Consider the following 10901-nt stretch of genomic DNA (forward strand, 5'->3'; position numbering starts at 1 on the left):
TTGAGGATCCATCTGTAAATACCAAAGCGGCAGAAGATAAAGGCGAGGCCTGTACTATGGAAGGAAATAGAAACGTATGACACGCAGCAAATTGGAGAAGTTTGTTAGACGGGTAGTGATGCAAAATTTTTCCCGTATAATTGGCCCAAGCAATGGCCCAAGAATCGCAATGGGCGAATAGCCAATCTTGTTGTTGTAAATTATATGGGACACAGATAAAATGAGGTTCCTGACCTAAATATTTACGGGAATCCACTCGGCACATGTGTATCAGATTAGCTACCAATTCGTAGTAGGGGGTCAGCACTTTGCCGGGTGTTGATGGTAGATAAAGCCATAAAAGTGGGCCATCCTGCCACAATACAGCAGTTGGGGAGTGAGAAGTAGCTAAAATATAAACTCCCCATGGTTTAGAATAGTCACAATAGGTCACTTGTTGCTGGGAAATTGCCTTTTCTACAATTTGGATGGCCCTCCTGGCGTCAGGATTTAATTCACGCAAGGATGTAGGGTTGGTATCTCCTTTTAAGAGATCAAAAAGGGGTTTTAACTCTCCTGTGGAGAGCTTTAGATAAGGCCGAAGCCAATTTATATCTCCTAAGAATTGCTGAAAATCATGAAGAGTTCTTAAGTGTGAAGTTTTTAATTGTATTTTTTGGCTTTTAAAATAGTGTGGGCCTAATATATGGCCTAGATATGTAAAAGGGGGGTGTTCCTGAACCTTTTCAGCTGCTATTATAAGGCCAAAGAGGCTCAGATCTTGCTTTAGTTGTCCAAAGGCTTGTCGTACGACGATAGGGTCAGAACAAGCCAACAAGATGTCATCCATATAATGAACAATATAAACAGAAGAAAATTTTTCACGAGTGGAAGAAATGGCTCTAGCTACAAAACTTTGACATAAAGTTGGGCTATTTGCCATGCCCTGTGGGAGCACAAGCCAGTGATATCGCTTCATGGGGTCTTTAAAATTAACAGAGGGGACACTGAAGGCAAAGCGCTTACAGTCTTGAGGCACCAGGGGTATAGTATAGAAACAATCCTTCAAATCTATAATAATCTTATAAGTATCCTTTGGGATTGCCATGGGTGAAGGCAAGCCAGGCTGTAGGGCCCCCATCAGTTCCATTGTGGCATTTATTTTTCTCAAATCCTGTAACAGCCTCCATTTACCTGACTTTTTCTTTATAACAAAAATTGGAGAATTCCATGGAGAGTTAGAAGGGGCCACATGCCCCAAGTCCAGCTGTTCCTGTACTAGCTGCTGTACTGCAATGATCTTTTCTAGTGAAAGAGGCCACTGTTCAACCCATACCGGTTGTTCAGAGAGCCAATTTATGGGATCAGCATGAGGGGGAGGGCAAACGACAGCTCCCGTCAAGGGATACCCCAATCCTTGTCTCGTAGGGTGAGACTGGGGTTGGAGTGGCTCTAGCTCCCCCTGTGCTTCTCGGCCTAGCCCCCTAAAGGGGAGGAGGCCTTGATCAAGTAACTGCTTAGTGACCGCAGCACTAGGACTAAACATATACACTCCCATTTTTTCCATGATATCACGACCCCATAAATTAATTGGCAGATGATCCAAGACAAATGGCTGAAAATGACCAGAGTGCCCTTCCTCATCTCTCCAAACAAGGATCGCACTGCTCTGCTGTGGGTCAGTTGCTTGCCCAACCCCCTGTAGGGAAGTCATAGAGGTTGTCAGGGGCCATTGGGCTGGCCAATGTTTTTTAGATATCACAGACACATCTGCTCCAGTGTCTAATATTCCTTTAAAGGGCTTTTCTTGTATAAATATAGTCATCTCAGGCCTCTCTTGTTTTATGCTTTGTACCCAATAGATATCAGAAGATCTAAATCCTCTCTGTCCACATGGGGAATTAGCAGTCTCCCCGGGAGGTAAAGGCACAAGTATTAATTGTGCTAATTTTTGACCGGCTGGGATCGATACCACGTGTTTCAGGGCAGAGGCCATAACTTTGATTTCTCCAGTAAAATCCTGGTCAATTTTGCCAGGTGTAATCTGTATCCCTTTAAGGGCTGAGCTACTTCGCCCTAACAGCAATCCAGCCACTCCCAGGGGAAGGGGGCCGAAGACCCCCGTGGGGAGAGCTTGTGTCCCCATCTCTGGGGTCAATACTGAGCAGGTGGAGGAACAGAGGTCCAATCCTGCACTTCCTGGGGTGGCACGGAGGAGGCCGGAGACTGATCTTGGGGGTTTGTTAGAAGATGCACTTGTGGCCGAGAAGAGGGAGGGACTGCCCCATGGTTTTGCGGGACCAGGGGCTGGCCCCTCCTCCAGTTTCCCGAAAGCGGGCGGCCATTGCGATTTGTTCTTGACCTGCAATCTTTAGCCCAGTGCTTCCCTTTACCACAGCGTGGACATGTGCCAGGTGATTTTTCTCTCTTTTGCCTGGCCTGGCGTGGGCATTGCGTCATCCAATGTCCTATTTGTCCACAAGAGAAGCAACGCCCTGGGGGTCTAGCATCCCGAGAATGCCGCTGACCTCTATATTTTAGAGACTCACTAACAGCCTTTCCTTGAGGAGCGGCGGCTAAAGTAAGGCCTTGTACATGGGAGGGTCCAATATCAGCACACAGTGAAATAAAGTCCGTGATTCCTCCCTTATTCCTATGGGGTCTGATAGCTGCCTGACAGGCGGCGTTGGCATTTTCATAGGCTATGTGTCTAACTATAATCTCCCTTGCATTCTCATCTTGTACTAGGCGGTCTGCAGTCTCCATTAATCGAGACAAAAATTCTAGATAAGGCTCATTTGGTCCCTGTTTAACTTCTACTAGATTTTTTGTACGATTGGAATTGCGTAACTTTTTCCAAGCCTCTCTCGCCGCAGCATTTATTTGTAAATAGGCCTCCTTTGCATAACCCAATTGATCTTTGGTGTTTTTATAGGTTCCCTCTCCTAACAACTGATCAACAGTGTAAGGCAGGTTCTTAGACCTATTTGTTTCAATTTTAGCCCGACACTGTGCAGTGAACTCTGTCTCCCATAATAAGTACTCTCCCGCACTAAGGCATGCTCTGGCAAGCCGCTTCCAGTCATTTGGGCATGCAATACCAGCACATGCGGCCTCCAATATTACTTGAGTAAAAGGGGCAGTTGGCCCATATTGGGAGCAGGCATTTTTTAAATCCTGTAATAGTTTAACAGGAACAGGTTGATGGTATACTTGTTCATCATGATCAACTAAACTAGGGAAGCATCGAGGCCCTGAAATACCTTCCCTCTCTCTAGCAGCCTGAGTCAGGTTTAATTGCGATGCACTGTGCCTGGTTGTAGTGCCTGTTAAAAGGGGCTTGTTGCTAGGGCCTTTAGGCTTGCCTAAAGGTTGAGAAAGTGATTGAGGCCGTAAGGCTGCAGCCGGAGGCGGTGGGTGTGAGGGGTAAGGTTTAGAATCAGACACCATAGTGGCCTGAGGGTCATATTTCTTTCCTACTTCTGGGGGGGCTCTCTGCTCTGTCCCCATTTTCGATAGAAAATGTAGGATTTCTTCTAACTTCTTCTCCATCGTAGCCATTCGGCCCTCCATTGACTCATCATAACTTTCCTCCTTGATATTCAAACCTGAATTCTGATACTCAATATCTACTGGTTGTTGTTCCCTTTTCAAGATCTCACTTAGACTCTCTTGGGCTGCGGCATATGGCTCAGCCTCAGGTTCTTCAGAAGGGTCCTTTAACTCATAAAGTTCCCTTAATTCAAGATTAAGTTCAGCATTTTCATGTAGAGGATCTATGTATTCACTTACTAAACTCCATACAGTAGCAGCCTCTATTGGGGTCTTCTCGGGGCCATATACATCATAATAATCTAGAATTCTTTTTCCTATCCGCTGCCAGGCTTTTTGGAATTCCTCCTCTATAGACCTCGGGCATGCCTCCTTAAGAAACTGTAGGAAGCTCTGAAGCACCCCCTCTTCCACCCACGTTCCGTGGGCTTCAAATAGGCCTGTTAAGATCGGTAGAAATAACCCATGGCTATTAGCTTGACCCATAATTTTTACTCCTGACTATACTCTCTTAATAGTCCTACGATGTGTTACTCACCACAGGGAGGGGTCCTTCACCTCCGTCCCAGATTTTCAGGGTCCCTGTTCGGGCGCCAGATGCCGGGGCCAACCGGCAGCAAACCAGGGTTCGCAGATTGGGGTTCCTGAAATAGGGGACAAGGACTAGGAAGAAAAAGAAGAGAGACAGACACACCGGGTCCGGGATGTCCGCAGTCCAGGCAAAGACTGCCTAGACTGCCGCGTTTATTTTCCCCTCCCCCTTCTTCCCTCCTCCTCTCCCAGGGAACCTCCAGGTGTTACATTCATATGGTAATTCTCAGGTCATTTACATAGAATAGGGCCAGAAAGCAATAAGACAATATAGCCATCGTCTGATGCAAGTCAAGGTACAGTTTGATTCCACTCTGGCTCCCAACAATATGAGAAAAATATGTGAGTAAAAACAGAAACAACCATCCCAATAAATCATGGGTCAAAGACTTTTTTCTTTTTACCATTAATATTTTTCATATTTTTATTATTATTAATAGAAGGGTTACATGATATTTGCCAGGTGGTAGGTTCATTAATTCACATACATTGATACCCATTCACATGTCCTGATCCCCATTTTCCTCCATCAGAAAGAACGACATTACCCCATACGTAAGGAATTGGAAAGACATAGAAAAAAGTCATAGTAAGTGAAGTAAGCCAGACCCAAAGACACATAGGCTCCATGGTTTCCTTCCTTTGGAACAATCAGGACACATGAAGTATACACTTAATATACAGGGGATCACAATAGCACAAAAGCTATGTACACATTGCCGCATGGAATGAGGCTAAGTTTAATGTACTCCAGGATAAGGAAAAAAACAGGATGCTTATCTTAGTGACTGTTGTTTTCAATCACTAAATTGTTGCATCATGTGAAGTTATTTCTTTTCTCTTTTGTTTCCCCTTATGCTTTATCTCATGTTGTTACTATATCCAACTTTGGTACCTGCTATCTGTATATAAGTATATTTGTTTATTTGAAAAAGGGAAGGTAAGGGATGAATGGGAGGGAGAGAAAATGGGAGAAAAACATAGGAAGGGGTAACAATGTTCAAGAAGTAATGTACCCACTACCTGATGAATGTAAATGTAACCCCTCTACATATCACAATAAAATATAATAAAAACTAAAAATGAACTATTGTCTTAATAATAAATATTTCCCTAAGGTATTTTGCCCACAGCTCTACTTCTGGCATTTTTGGGGGACAAATGGAGATAAGTTTCTCCATGCCATAACCCTCAGATCTTAGCTCCTGAACAGCTAGCATTACAGATATGTGCACACCCCTCTAGATACTCTTACTTAAACAAGTTAAGCTTATAGAGATGCCTTGTACCAAAAGCCATACATGTTGCTACAAAAAGAAAGCATCCAAAATGGGTTTCAAACATAAACAAATTGAGTAACTAAGTCTGAACAATACCAAATTTACAATTTATGAACAAGTATCAAAACATGCCCTTAACTTTAAACAGAGGACAATCTTATGTTAAATATTGTTTTGTTGGTGGACGCTGGTGGCCCATGCCTGGAATCCTAGGTATTCAGGAGGCTGAGATCTGAGGATTGGTTCAAAGCCAGGCTGGACGGGAATTCAAGAAGACTCTTATCTGCTATTAACCACCAGAAATTGGAACTTGAGCAGTGACTCAACATGGCAGAGAACTAGCTTTGATCAAAAGTGCTCCATGATCAAATATACACATATGTATGCATGTATGTATGTATGTATGAATGTTATTCAGGAAAATGTTTTTCTTATAGATAAAATTGTATAAAAGTCTACTTACATAATCTAGGTCTTCATCATCATCACCAATATCATCAAACTGGACTTCATCATCCTCTCCAGGACCAAATGTGTCAGATTCATTGATTTTAGCTATAAAAAACAATACATCCTTTATATAAGCAAAGTATTTTTAAAACTGCCCACTTTAGAAAATGGATCTGTATGTATATATACATAATTCTGTGTATATATATATATATATATATGTGTGTGTATACACACACAGACACACATACACACAAGTGTGTATATATTTTACTGGTTTTCCCTACAGAAATATCCATGAGGGACATGAAGTGTTAAATCAGTAGAGGAATACAAAGCAGCTCAAAATTGTTTGACATTCTAGGTGCCATCTCCAGCAGGACAAAACAAAACAAGTACCTCAAAAAAACTCCTATATAGAACAATGTCAAGACCATATGAACTTCATTTCCTACAAAAATAAGCACTCATCTAGGGGATACTGGCTCATACCTGTAATCCTGGAATACTCAGGAGCCTGAGATCTGAGGATCACAGTTCACTGTCAGCCAGAAAGTCTCTCATTCTCTTATCTTTATTTAACCACACAAAAAAGCAGGCAGTCAAGCAGTAGAGTTCAAGCAGTAGAGTATTAGCCCTGAGCACAACAACTAGGCTCTGAGTTCAAGCCCTTAGGACAGGCAGGAAGAGAGACAGTAAGACACATGACACATACAGAGAAGTGTACATATGCAAAAAATATTAAGATCCTATTTCAAAAGAAAAGTTTGAGATCTGATACTAAGGGTTCATTCTTGTATTCCTAGGCTGGGAGATTACAGTGGATAGCAGCTCAAAACCAACTCAAGCAAAAGAAGTTCATAACACTATAGTTCCAATGAACTAGTAAAACAAGGCTAGATAGGCAAGACTTAAATAGCAGAGCACCAGCTGTGAGCAAGCAAGCTCATTATGAGGCACCAAAATTTGTGGCTTCAACTGCTAGCCACAAGAAACCACCCAGATGCATGGCTCACAACTGCAATCTATTTGCTATTTGCTGACAGAAAGTTATTTAGTTATTTAGGCTCACATCTGTAATCTCATTTATTTGTTGACAGAAAGAATCATGGTTCAAATCCAACCTAGGGAAATAGTTGGCAAATCTCAATTCAACTAACAAACTGATGTAGCTGTGCATGCCATTTGTCTCATCTTACAAGAGAATCAACAGGTAGAAGGATCTCGGTATTAGTTTAGTCTCTGGTTAAAAAAATGTTAACAGCTTTCCTGAAAAAAAAATACTCACTGGAGATTTCACTCAAGTGGTAGAGTACCTTTCTAGGAACCTAGAGGTACTAGGTGCAAATCCCAATAGTACCAACTGGAACAGAAGAGGAAAAGCCTTCTCTCTGCTTATTTGCAACACAACACACAGTCAGACAGCCAGACACGTGTACACGTACATATTTATATACTATATACCTATTTTATTACAATTATGTATATGTATTACATACATATTATATACATTAATATATTGTAATGCATATATTATTCCCTATATATTATAGATAATTTATGTATGTTACCTTGTATATCATAGACTATGTATACGTATATTATTCCCTTGATACATAAACATTAGGAGCTAACAAACTCACAAATTCCTCCACAAATATTGTTTATGAGGGCTGGGGAGTAGTGCCACATGCGTATAAGTCTACTCAGGAGACAAGAGATCTGAGAATCACAGTTTGAAGACAGCCCAGGCAGGGATGTTCATCTGATCCCTGATCCTATAAACTACTCAATAAATGGAAATGAATCTGTGGCTTAATGGGTAGAATGCTAGCCTGGAGAAAAAAACCTCATTGGTAGAGTCCAAACTTTGAACTCAAAGCCCAGGACTGGCTCGAAACAAACAAACAAAAACAAAAAGGAAAAAAAAAAGTTTGCAGGCAAGTCCTACTATTCCTTTCTAATATACTGGCAATGTAAACAGACATAATTTTATCACAACATGTTCACCTAAGCCCTTACACACAATAACAACACATAACATTGTAAAAGAAGAATGGAAAATTACCATGTTCTGGAAGTTCTCCATATGCCTTCAGATTTCTAGCTTCATCAGCATTATACTTTAAAATTACATCAGCTTTGTTACCCTTAGGAATAAATAAACAGTCTTGAAGGTGCTTATAACAAATATTACCAGTTGACAGGCCTTAATATAAAGCTAGATAGCTAACCAGCCTAATCCTAGCTACTCAGGAAGCTGAGATCTGAGGATTGCCAGTGAAGGCCAGCCCAGGCACTGAAGCCCCATGAGACTTATCACCAATAAACCACTGGAAAACTGGAAGTGGCACTGTGGCTCAAGGGATAGGACAGAGGTTTGAGCTGAAGAGCGTAAGGACAGTGGCCAGGACCAGAGTTCAAGCCCCATGACTGAAAAAAAATTCTCTGGGTTTAAATTCTCTGGAAAGAAGTATGTTACGTACTTATGATAAGTCATAACATGGAAAGGATTTCTGCACTTTCAATCTTCACAAAAGCAAAACAGAAAAAGCTTCACATTTGATTTTATTTAACGCTGTTTGTTGTCTGGAAGGCTGCAAAACAGCAGTGTAGTTTTTTGGTCAAACCAACCTTTGAAAACTGACTGGAGACAACTCAAACAGTGCACAACACCAAGTTCAAGGGTGTTTTACTGCTTCCTTATTTGCTTTGAAGTCTGTGAGTATAAGTGTGTTTTTGCCCTGCCTCCTGTTTTGAATCCAGCAAACAGCTACAGAATGGTCTTAAAATGCACTGGTCCTTTGCCCTATGTTCTGTCATTCTCAGGATACGGAAAGGTTCACAAGAAAGGAAAATTGTTAGGAAAGTAGAAGAGTCACTTTGGGAATTACGGCCAACAACAGGAAAAATTTCAGCCACTAGAATGGTATCTACAAGGAGTAAGAAACTGGATCTACCACATTTTAATAACGTTATAATTTAAAAAATTAGGGGCTGGGGGTTTGGCCTAGTGGTAGGGTGCTTGCCTAGCATGCACGAGACCTGAGTTTGATTCTGTGGTACCACATACATAGATTAAAAACCCAGAAGTGGAGCTGAGACTGAAGTGGTAGACCTCTAGCCGTGGGAAAGTCCAAGGACAGTGCTCAGGCCCTGAGCTTGAGCCCAGGACTGGCAAAAACTTCAGAAAGAACTAGAGTAAATGTATTAAAAAATGTTAAGAAATGTTAAGATGTTGATGAGACTGCTGTGTCCATAAGTGGAAACTACCAACAAAATATATTTCTATTGTTTTTTTGTTGTTGTTTAAAAGGGGGAATTGTAGGGTCAGGAGTTTAGCCTAGTGGTAGAATGCTTGCGTAGCGTGCACCAAGACCCAGGAGCAATTCCACAGTACATAGAAAAAAGCCAGAAATGGTGCTGTGGCTCCAGTGGTAGAGCTCTAGCCTTGAGAAATTCCAAGGACAGTGCTCAGGCCCTGAGATTAAGACAAAAGACTGGCAAAAACAAAAAAAAACAAACAAAACAAAAAACCTAGGGGGTGGGGTTGAGTTGGAGAGTTAAAAAATTCTGCGGGGATACTGATTTGAATATTTTGTTTTCAATGACAATTATAATTGGACAAATGATCAAAAGTAATAAAGGAATTGGGCCTTTAAACCAAGAGGAGATAACAAACATCTACAGACTATTCTACTGAGCAATAGCAAAACAAAACTGCTACTTCTAGTAGTGATGCTTTCTTATATAGTTGTACTTTTTTTTAACTGGGAAAAATCAAATACACTTTTATTTTTGCCAGTCCTGGCCTTGGGCTCAGGCCCTGAGCACTTTCCTTGGACTTTCTCAAGGCTAGTACTCCACCATTTGAGCCTCAGCACCACTTATGTCTTTTTTCTACGTATGTGATACCAAGGAATCCAACCCGGGCCTTTGCATGCTAGGCAAGCAATCTACCACTGGGCCAAACTCCCGGCCCTCAAATATACTTTTTAAGTTTGAAACTTATAGAGGACTCTGCCATTTATTTTAGTAGACATTTTCAATTTATAGCAAACAGTTAATAGTTTGCATGCATGTCTCAATGTTCACTAACACACTGTAACATTTTTATCATTTTACTGCTTTGTGTAGTCATGAACCATGTTCCTATCCCCACACTTGTGATTTACTCAACTGTGAATAGTTCCCAGATTTGGATTTCTAAACCCAGTCAATAATGAGCCTGAGCCAGTGAAATGCTCTCTGTGTATACCAGCAGTTACTCAGGAGATTGAAGCAAGAAGATCATTATAGTCTACAAGTCAAAGCACACAGTGGGCCACATCCTGAGATCCCCATTAAACCTAACAGTTTGTTCATATCCTAGGACTGGCACCAAAAGAAAAAAAAAACGGATAGAACATGACTTGGGCCTTTAGTGAAACAGAAGTTTAAGGTGTGTATGTATTCAAAGATCAATAAAAATTCATTTTTAAAACACTACCAAAAAAGAAGACAAAAAGCTCATGTTATAAAGAGAAAGTAGGGAGGTGAATATGATCAGCATAAATACTTGTACAAATGGAAATGTCCCAATGAAACCTCCCACATATAATCAATATGCACTAATAACATTGCAAAGCAGTGAGAAAGACCAACTTGTCTGTAAAATTAATCCACTCATTGAAATCATCACCATAAACTGCCATTTTCATTTTAGAGAAGGTAATTTAAACAACAGTAAAGACAACACATATGATAACAGCCAACACCAATCTTTTATCAATGACTGATGCTTAACACAGAACTTTCAAATAAATGATGATATTTATCTGGACCTACTAGTGATTATTTACTGCATGTACTATTTAAAAGTTTCCCACAAAAACACGCGTGGGTGAATAGCCACTTTGGAAACCCATGTGGATAAAAATAATCCTGTGTCTTCAAATTCAACTAGCTCCTAATAAATATCGGCATGAGGAGAAGGGACAGGGCCTGGAATTGATCACAGATGCTAACTCTGTTACTAAGTAATAGAGACACAGGAATTTTTACCTGATA

General features: G+C 41.0%; 1 pseudogene; it reads right to left on the reverse strand.

Annotated features, from left to right (window-relative positions):
• LOC150040252 (eukaryotic translation initiation factor 1A-like) overlaps positions 1 to 10901 on the reverse strand; it is a 247818-nt pseudogene that overhangs the window by 12461 nt on the left and 224456 nt on the right.

The sequence above is a fragment of the Megascapheus bottae genome, chromosome Y, assembly GCF_031878675.1.
Source record: "Megascapheus bottae isolate mThoBot1 chromosome Y, mThoBot2.hap1, whole genome shotgun sequence".
In the NCBI taxonomy this organism is placed as follows: domain Eukaryota; kingdom Metazoa; phylum Chordata; class Mammalia; order Rodentia; family Geomyidae; genus Megascapheus; species Megascapheus bottae.